Genomic DNA, 9,911 nt, shown 5'->3' with positions numbered 1-9,911 from the left:
TCACAATTTGCGTTTATTTATACTTTTTATTTATAATTTTATATACTACACACAGTCACTAGGTTTAGGCCTAGGCTAGGCCTCGGCTATGACTATTATTATATTATTTAATACAATTTTAATAAGATTAATTTAACATGGACGTTGAATAATTTATACTTAAACAATACATTAAATTTAAATATAAATAATATATAATAACATTAATGAATAAATAACAATTTAATTAAAATGTGGCCATGGTGTCACTACTACAATAATAAGGTGAATACTTTTCAATCTTATAATCAATTTTGTATAGCCGGAGTTAGTATTGACCTAGGCTACTATGGCTAACGACAGGGACGCTTTTTCCAAGAAAAAGGCTTTTTCTATGAATGGAATGACCTGTACGAGCTCCTGTAGACCAAACCAGTACCGTTACGATTTTAATCGTGCGGAAAATATACTCAAGATAGTTTAACTTCCAATCATGCCAATCAGAGAACTTCTTTCAAAAATATATTATTTTTAGTGCTTGGGCGCAACAGATTCATTCACCAAGATATTATGAAAAGACACTTCAAAGTAATCTTCATTTATTGATGCCTGTTTATTCATGTTTACCATGTTGAGTGTTACTTTTCTAAAATTGCTAATGTCAAATATATTGCCGTAAGACAAATTAACCAATCAGAAAGCTTCTTAAAATGCAGGTTATTCCAAAGACTTGTTGACATACAGTGGGTAAAATAGCGAAAATGTTAAATGATAGATAAGACAATGCTGGATGTTTTTTTACAATTACATACATCATTAACAAATAACAACAAAGCTTATGTAGTTATAATAACTGATTTATGGCTGTTTATACATGGCGGCCATTTTGCACGCCATTTTGAATTTATTCATATTGGTCATCACATTAAAAATTGTCTCAATACTATTTTCTCCATGATAAAACGTCTCTTTATTTTTTTTCTTCAATTTCCAGACGGCTCCGCGGCCCTCCAAAAATGTTTCGTGGGCCAAATTTGGGCCGCAGACCATAGTTTGCGGAACGTCACTATAGTGCATTAAGATAGATAGCGAAATTAAAAGTTTAAATTTAGGGTCAAGCCAGCTCCACCAATCGATACCTCAAATTTACATGAACACGTCGGGGCAATGTTTATGGATTCTTTTGAATGTCAGTAGTACAGATACATAACCTTACATGCATCTACCTACTTCATTCAAGAGAAACATTTCTCTCATGTCCAACTAGGCTAGGCCTACTGTATATTGCTGTACTTTCACGTACAAGAGGGTAGCCCAACACAACTGGGGAAGATCCAGTAGGGGAGAGAGACGACACAGGAGAATGGGGGAGGGCACGAGCCTGCCCCGTTTTGCAAATAATCTTTTTCTTTTATTTCAATGCAATGTTATGTGCTATTCACCTATTTATTCTGAAACTGTTTTTATTATAATGATTAATATTATTGTCTGTGAGTGACATTAGCACAGTTTGGTTGAGAAATATATAGCACACTCTGGAAATCCTTGACTCAATGGAGGATACTCAAACTAATTAGGGTTAAAATGACCGTATTCAGCACTAAACAACATATGATATATACGAACAAACCTACAGTAGTACCCCGAGATTATCCAATTTAACCTCATATATTCAAGGTCCAAAAACTGTCTCCATAAACCACTTGAATTTTTCCCCATTTGCCGTTCTTAACCCTGAATCTATTATTCACCTAAAAAATCACTAAAATTCACTCTCCTCAAAATCTTATTTTTGCATCGTTGCTTACCACAGACCACTTCAGACAAACCGCCTGTTGTTGGCTGGTAGTTGTATGCGGTATATTGCAAAAAAAAAAAAAAAAAAAAACTTTGTACTTATTTTATATCTATATATAACAAACTTGAGAAAGAGCAACAGCATTATAGTGCTCCCCATACAACATAATCATTATGTAGAAAGAATTAAGGCCAACGCTGGATGTGTTCATTAGCTAAGGTTGGCACTGTAGATTTTAACCCTAACATACTGTACTTCTTCTCCAGGAAGTACATGTGAAATCACTACTCCCAGACCATAAGCCACCTACCAGACGCATTCGGATATTCACATCATAGTGATATAACAACTTGCTATTCATAAGCTACATTTACTATATTGAACGCCTTTTCACATGCAGCTAGGTCCAATTTCTGGTTACCTCTTAAAGTTGTAAATTATTTAAGGGGTAGATAACAGAGGATAAATTTTGCTGAAATTTTCCATAATATTAATAATTTGTGACAGGCTCTGGTTAAAACCCTCCCAGTTGTTGCAATTTCCCACAAGCACCCAAAACGGTTTTAGCATTTTATAAAAGATATACTCTATTGAAGTACAGTTCTGCAAAATAACAATCACTATCAAAAGTATATTAAAATTATTTTTAATATACAGATCTTGATAGTAAATTATTGATTTTTGAATCTTCAGAAGCTGTTCTCTCAAAACCTACATAGCTGATATCCAATGAATTACGTGCATAACTTTGCTAATACTCAAGCGATTTTCATCAAATAAACACTGTTTTAACGTAATCTTTAATATTTGTATTGTTTTAATACATTTTAATTTCATGCTGAGGAGGGGGTCCAGCTGCAATGACATTCTGCACCTCCAAGCAGTGGCAGGGGTGGCACCAGGTTTTGCCCAATGGGGGAGGGGGAAGTCCGAAGTTACCAACAAGAGCAAAGTAAGTGTGGTCAGGCATCTCTCAAAATCTCTATAGTGGTCCAGGGGGCATAACAATTTAGGGGTTTCAAAGGCTTTAAATGCCCTGTGCAGAGTGGTGACGACGAATCTAAAAAAAAAAATAATAATAATTTTCCTATCCAAAACATTGTTTTGTGGATTGCCAATCCCAGATTAGTCTAATTTGGGCTATACTATGCAAAGCCAAATAAAAATATACACTCCCAGAGGGAATTGCGAACTCTAGCACCAATTCACAATTCGCATCAGACACACTTGCCCGACCAAAGCCACACTGACATACCAGCACTTATATTTACAGCTAAGTTTAACAGTTAGCGAATAAAAATTAATTTTGTATTTGATGCCTACACAGTGTTAAATTCTTACTTTATTTTTTTGGCAGTTTTTTGAGAATCATTTAAAAAACAATAATGTCTATCTACTGAACAATCGGTGTAGGCCTGTCCACGACCGACACTAGGCTGCCAACCACCTCACCATGCAAATGATTTTGATAAGGCCAAAACATGTCCAATCATCGCGTGCAGAGAATCACTCAAATGAAATTTCCTCCATGGTAGTATGTGTACTAAGCATGCGCTAGACACGAAAAGATGTCGAACTGATCGAAAGAAATGATATGCAATTATTAGGCAAAGAACTCCATTATCACTAAAGCCATTGCACGTTTCAAACAAGCCTGTCGGCTATGATAATTCTTGGCTACTGTATTTCTAGCAACATCAGTAGTGATCAGTACACAGAGCGTGTCTAATATCGTGAAACGTATAGTAACAGAAACTTTTTTTATTTTATTTGATGATGCTTTCAACTAATGTATTACTATTAAAACATAATATGTTTTTCATTTTTTTATAGGCAAGAAAACTATACAGGCCTTCCTGATAAATACACCAATTCTTGAGGGGATTTCTGAAAACGAGAAAGTAAAAGCTGTAAAACAGTATATTCAATGAGCCCAAAAAACAAAGGAAGAAAAAAAAAAGAATTTGGGTCATTATGATTATTATGCAAATTCGTCTTAGGCAAATTTAAGGGAGCAAAAATCAATAAAATCAAACCCTCAGCGATTACTGAAGTTTTATGTAGCATTTTGCATTTGGTTATTAATACGGATACGCACATTTTAGCGCTTTTTAAACTGAGGTAGCTTCTTATGTGCTCAAAAGAGGAACTGCTCTAGTTTATTGTACAAATGCTCAATCATTAAGTGAAACCATTGTCACTGCCCCAGTTTTAATAAGTGTTGTACAATTATTAATGCCTTGATAGTTGACTTCCATGCCACTATTCTGACTACAACATTAATTGTAGCAACTACAGTAAATTCATAACATTTGTGTTGTATAAAAAAGAAATTGCTTTTTTTTAAGCATCCATTATCTATTAATTTAGAACTCCACCAAAAGTGCCCATCCCAAAAGCCCAAATCTTTAGTCAGTCACTGGCAGCCCCGGATACATTTGGTACATTTTCAAAAGTGATGGACCCCCACCCTAGCCTTCTGAATCCCCACACGCAATAGAATCTGTCTCTTTTAAACTATTGAAATGTTGGTACCTTATATGACTAGGACAAATGTAGCTAAAAATCTGGGTAGAGGGTGCCATGGAATATGTCACGCACCAAGTGGGGGTGGTGTTCAGTTTTTTTGTTTAGAAATGCTTGAGACCATAGACAATGATAAAATTTAAATTGGCGCATTTTTTTAAGGCCTATTAGAAAGTCGTTCTCCTCTTTCTGGACTTCTCTCTTACCAGTATGTTTATTTATATAGCATATCTTTATTGGAACTGCACGCTAATGAAATTCATATACCTAATTTATATGTTGCATACAAACATTAAAGCTATTAAGTGTGAGCAAATACTATTGTTAAATAGTCGCACAATTTTTTTGAAATTGTGTACTTTACAGAATGCAAGGGGCCCACAAATTGTTTTCACCACCAGGCCCCATCATTACGCCACTGAAATCATTGCTTTGGGTACTTGTATTTACTGAAGAGATGCTACTTTATTTTTGAAGACTAAAATTAGTATTCTTTGTCAGGCGAGACTTTTTTTATACCTTGTTTAACAAATATTGATGGTATGAATAAAAATAAAATTTTATTTTTGGCCAATTTGCGCGAACGCCGCTATAATGAAAACGTGGAAATTAAAAAAAATAAATAAAAGTTTTTCTTCATTTTTATTACGCCCTCCGCTGGATTGAAATCTCCAAATATAAGATATTTCATCCTAATTATATAAATATGAATCATTTAACCATCCTATTTTACATTCACCAATAAAATTTTACTTTTATTTTCTCCTCCATCTGGATGTTTTTGAAAACAAAATTTTATTTTTATTCCGCCCTCCTCCGATGATCTTAAAAAAATAAGTACACGAAACAAGGAATAAAGAAAGTCTCGCCTAACAAATACCAGTGGAAATCAGCTGTATTGGGTTATCTTGATGTCAAATCAAATTCACGTAGAAATGTAATAATTTAATTGTATTTTTTGTATTTAACTAGCACTCCTACTAATACTCTAAGTACCCATCCCAGAAACCCAAGCACTAAGGTACTTGGACACTAGTATTTAGAACATGTATTATATGTTACTGCATAATCATAAAGACATATTGATCCAAACCACGTTAAAAAATGTAATTCTACTGGAGTAGCTTATTCTTAATAGAAAGTGTTGAGAATGATTTTGTTTACAGTCATTTGGTGGGGAAGGGATGGCAGTGCTTATTCGAGGAAAAATATAAAAACTTGGGGCATTTATTCGAGGGAGGTGTTTATTACGAATGAGACTTTAGATGGGGTGTTTATTCAAATAAATTGGTAATTAAGCAGTTGTTTGATACTTGTTCTTGATCATGCTCTAAATGATTAATCTGTATACTGTAAAATACAACTGGAAGTCAAACCTGGTATGTTTTATGAAAATAAAGATAAATCAAATTGATGGTTGAGGGAAGGTGCTATTCTGTCCCTGCTGTTGTCTGATTTGATATATCAAGTTAAATCCTTTATATACAGTTAACAAAGTCAGTAAAAGCAAATAATTTACATTACTTTAATAATCCTTTTTTTTTAAATAATATAGTCAGCAGTTTCTTGCACACAAGACCTGGCCATGACTGAATTTAACGCTGGTTTAGAGCATTTTCTTTAGGAAATATGGCCATTTGAGAAGGTGGCGACAAAGTACCACCATACACTATAGTGGCTATGAATAATCAGAAAGTTAATAATACTTTAGTATTCCCAGAAAACTACTTTAATTTGTTTTACTGTACCATACTTGCACAAACAAGCGCCCGGGGCACTTAAAAATTTGTTTTACACCTTTTGAGAAGTGCTTATTCAAGTGGGGAGCTTACGAAAACAGTGGGAGGCGCTTATTATAGTAACTTGGAAAATTCAAGGAACACTTTTTGAATGATAAAAATATTATTCAGAGTACCCCATGAACGAAGCCTAGATTAAGTTACAGTAGTCGAGTACAATTTTTGGAAGACAATATTAAAATAATAATTTACTAACTCTCACGAATAACTGATGCAACTGAAAAAAAAATTAAGTCGTTGATTGTTTTTTTTATGAGCAAGGGATGTTTACTAAAATTTCAGATAAGTTAAGAGAATATAAGATAAACGTTTATTGTTATGACCATATAACAAGGGGTACATGAAATTTGATGCTTCAACTACATTACATAAATAATACAGAATAAAAATATAAAACACAAATGAGGGGTGCTAAAGAAAATATTCATTAGGGAGGCTGCTTATTAGCATAAGTAAGGTATTTTGAAATACAGGGAATAGGTTATATATGTTTAAGCTTGCGGTACACCACGTAGGTAGTTCTGAAAAGAACTGTTCTAGTTGAGAAAGTCTTGACGTTTCGATTGACTTTCTTCAGTCGTCTTCAGGAGAATAACATTCAGTGAATAAGAGCATGTTTAATAGTGGATAATGTAGAATAACAATAATGACGAAGGTGGATGTATTTTTGACAATCCATTCAGGTACAAGAGTAATAAAGTTGGAGGTTAATTGCTGAAGCATTTAATTTATAAATTGTTAGTTTAATGTATATAGTTTACTAATAGGCATGCTGGCTGAATTGCCAAAAAAAAACCACAATATATATCACTTTCGGTGTTTACAGCCTGGCTGATTTCCCAAGAATATCACATACATTTTTTTTTTCTTGCGCCAATAATATGAAAGGTACATGGATGAAATTCACATACCGGTATGGCATAGTTATACTGATAGGAATAAAAAAAAATATATATATATTTATATATTTTATCTCATTGGATGTTGCCAAGTGCGAGCGAGCTTTATTACGCAACGCGAACTCAGTTTGTCCATTGAACGATCACTGACAGCAAATAATACAGAAAAACGCATTTTTCAGGAGATGCAATCGATTCATCTGTCTTGATATTAATTCCAGGCAACGTCGTTGTAACAACTATTTGTCGAGTAATTATTCCATTCCTTTAAAAAATGCATAACGTTAGGGTACTATGCAAAAGTTTGTTTTTTTTTTTATTTCTGCTTCATATAGTATAAAACTTCTTTTCACAGACATCATTATCATCCGGGATATGCTGCGTATAATCAGTATAATATTAGTTTTTAATTAGAAAATTCAAGGTTAGTGGTACAAAAAATGAGTAAGAGGACCAGTGATTATAACATCAATGGAAAGATGGACTGCTGGGATGGGTGGGGGATATATACAACTAGATCTGCCACTGTCAGTTGAAGAAAAGGAATCAAGAACATCAGAACTAGGCCTATACAAATTTATAAAGTATGGCCATCCTAACAGAACAATACTAAACCTTGGCTAGACCTTATTATTAGGCCCCGGAGGAGGTTAGGTCTAGCATTCTCTCTAAGGCCAACCTAGGCTAGCTAGGGTCTACCCTAGCCAGGCATATCTTTTCTTATATAACTATTTTTCTTCTTATGTTGTTAAAAAAAAACTATACAAAAAATAAATATATTACTATTAATAATAAAACGTCATGAACAAAGACAAATACGACCCTCAGAACTATAATTATGAAAAGATATAAAAACGGTCGTCTTAACAGCTCAGATACTTCAACCTAGTTAGCCTAGGCTCACCGCCGCCCTCGCTACAGGACTAGGCATAGGCGTAGGCCAAGGCTAGCTATATATTTATTTATTTCTATTTCGTATACAATTTACAATCGACAGCGAATGACTGAATTTGATTACATTGCAATGTAAAAACATACACATACATACATACATACATACATACATACATTGAAATTACCAAATAACTAAAAAAAATTGTATGATTCCTAAATAATAGTTTAGAACAATGGTAATTATAAAAAAAAACCCAAAAAAAAAACAAGTCGTTTTTTGTCTTTATCTGCCTCTCTTTTCGCTGATGATCCCTCATTTAATCACCAAACCTATCACCTATAAGCAAGTGAAATGTTTACAATATTTCCTATAAACAATCCTTGCTTTTGTACCTAAAATTAAAATTATACGTTGTCTATAAAAGCTACTATGAACCTTATGCGAGGCACACAAAATTCTTCGCTAATAAACACTTACAATTTATAAAACAATTACAATAATGAATTAACTACTTTTAACATAATTATTTTGATGTTAACAAGGTAATTTTTCACAAAATAAACATTTACCAGTGAACGCTGACTCCTCAAAAACCCATCAGAACAATAAATGCTCCGGGGTGCTTTTTCAAGTAAATGCGCTATAGTTATTATAATTATTGTATTTTATATAAATACTTCACTTAATTGATTGACTGTAATGCCAAATTATATTTTTAAAAAGTATGATTAGCAAATCAAGTTATAAAGAAGTTCATTCTTGATTGATTTAAAATAAATACAATTTTCACATGTAGAGGCCTACCACAAAGAAAAAAAATGACACCAAATTATGCGTTTTAAAGACAATTATTTTATTTAAGTTCTACTTTTTATGATACGTCACAGACTAATTAGATCTATATGATTTTGCCTAAAACCACCTTCTTTAGTGCTGATTCATCTGCATTCATTGCTTTCTTGAAAACTCAACGAAGGGTCTTAAATTAGAGCAAAATGTTTGCCCAGCTTTAGAATTCAAACCATGATGGGACTGAGCTGAGGTACTGTAGGTGCACAATGATCCCGTGTGCATCTATGGCCCATGTGCACGTTAAAGGATGCAGTACACTCTTCTTAAAAAAGTAGGATATTGTCTCCCGGTTTACTGCCCAATCACCACCAGAGGGACACTATACTGTAAATAAGTCTTCTTACAGACTTGTGTGGGCTCCTTGGGTGTTTACACCGAATAAATCCATTCCAATCCTATATCACATGTAGTTTTGCATACTGTGATATACTGTGAAAGACACAGGCAGTGGAAAACATTGGGACCAGGGGATATTAGGAGGCGTACTATAATAATTATAATCATTTTATAAGTTTTTTTTGTGTATATTTAAAACATTTAATGCAGTGGCTGATCTATAATGTAACAACGGGGGAGGATAATGGAAGGTGCAAAGCATTGAGTGTGGGGGATGGGGCGTGGGTGATTTTGGGTAGGGAGTCCTCTTCAATTCAAGATTTTTTTTATTTCGAATTAATAGGAGGTTAGTAACTCTTAGATAGAATCCAAAAAGAAGTTAAGGTTAAGTAGCCTACTACACGTAATATGTATACACGAGTTCACACACACACACAAGACAAGCGATCATTTTTTCCACACTAACCGCCTGGGGTGCGTGCCTAGCCACAATATTCACCAGGAGTACAGGTGTTTCGTGGGAGAGGAAGTTTGCGAATGGGGATTTCACCACTTGGCATATACCCCATGATTAAAAATGAAGTCACCAGGGACGTAGCCAGGATTTTGAAAGGGGGGGGGGAGCCGTTATGCGAATTACGTATGACCCCGGCGGGGTCAAGGGGACGAATCCCCCTGTGAATTAGCGCACTCTGAACGTTCTTAGGACTGTTTGAGAGGATAAAGTGAAAACTGCAATAGACGCATTATAAATAAGCGCAAAAATAATTATATAATAAATTAACAGTGGCAGATCCAGGAATTCGAAAGAGAGGTGAACCAGGGAG

Source organism: Anneissia japonica, unplaced genomic scaffold, assembly GCF_011630105.1.
Source record: "Anneissia japonica isolate Jap-2015-1 unplaced genomic scaffold, ASM1163010v1 scaffold1339_len174410_cov115, whole genome shotgun sequence".
Lineage (NCBI taxonomy): Eukaryota > Metazoa > Echinodermata > Crinoidea > Comatulida > Comatulidae > Anneissia > Anneissia japonica.
The sequence above is the reverse complement of the archived record's forward strand: the minus strand, read 5'-3'. Positions refer to the sequence as shown.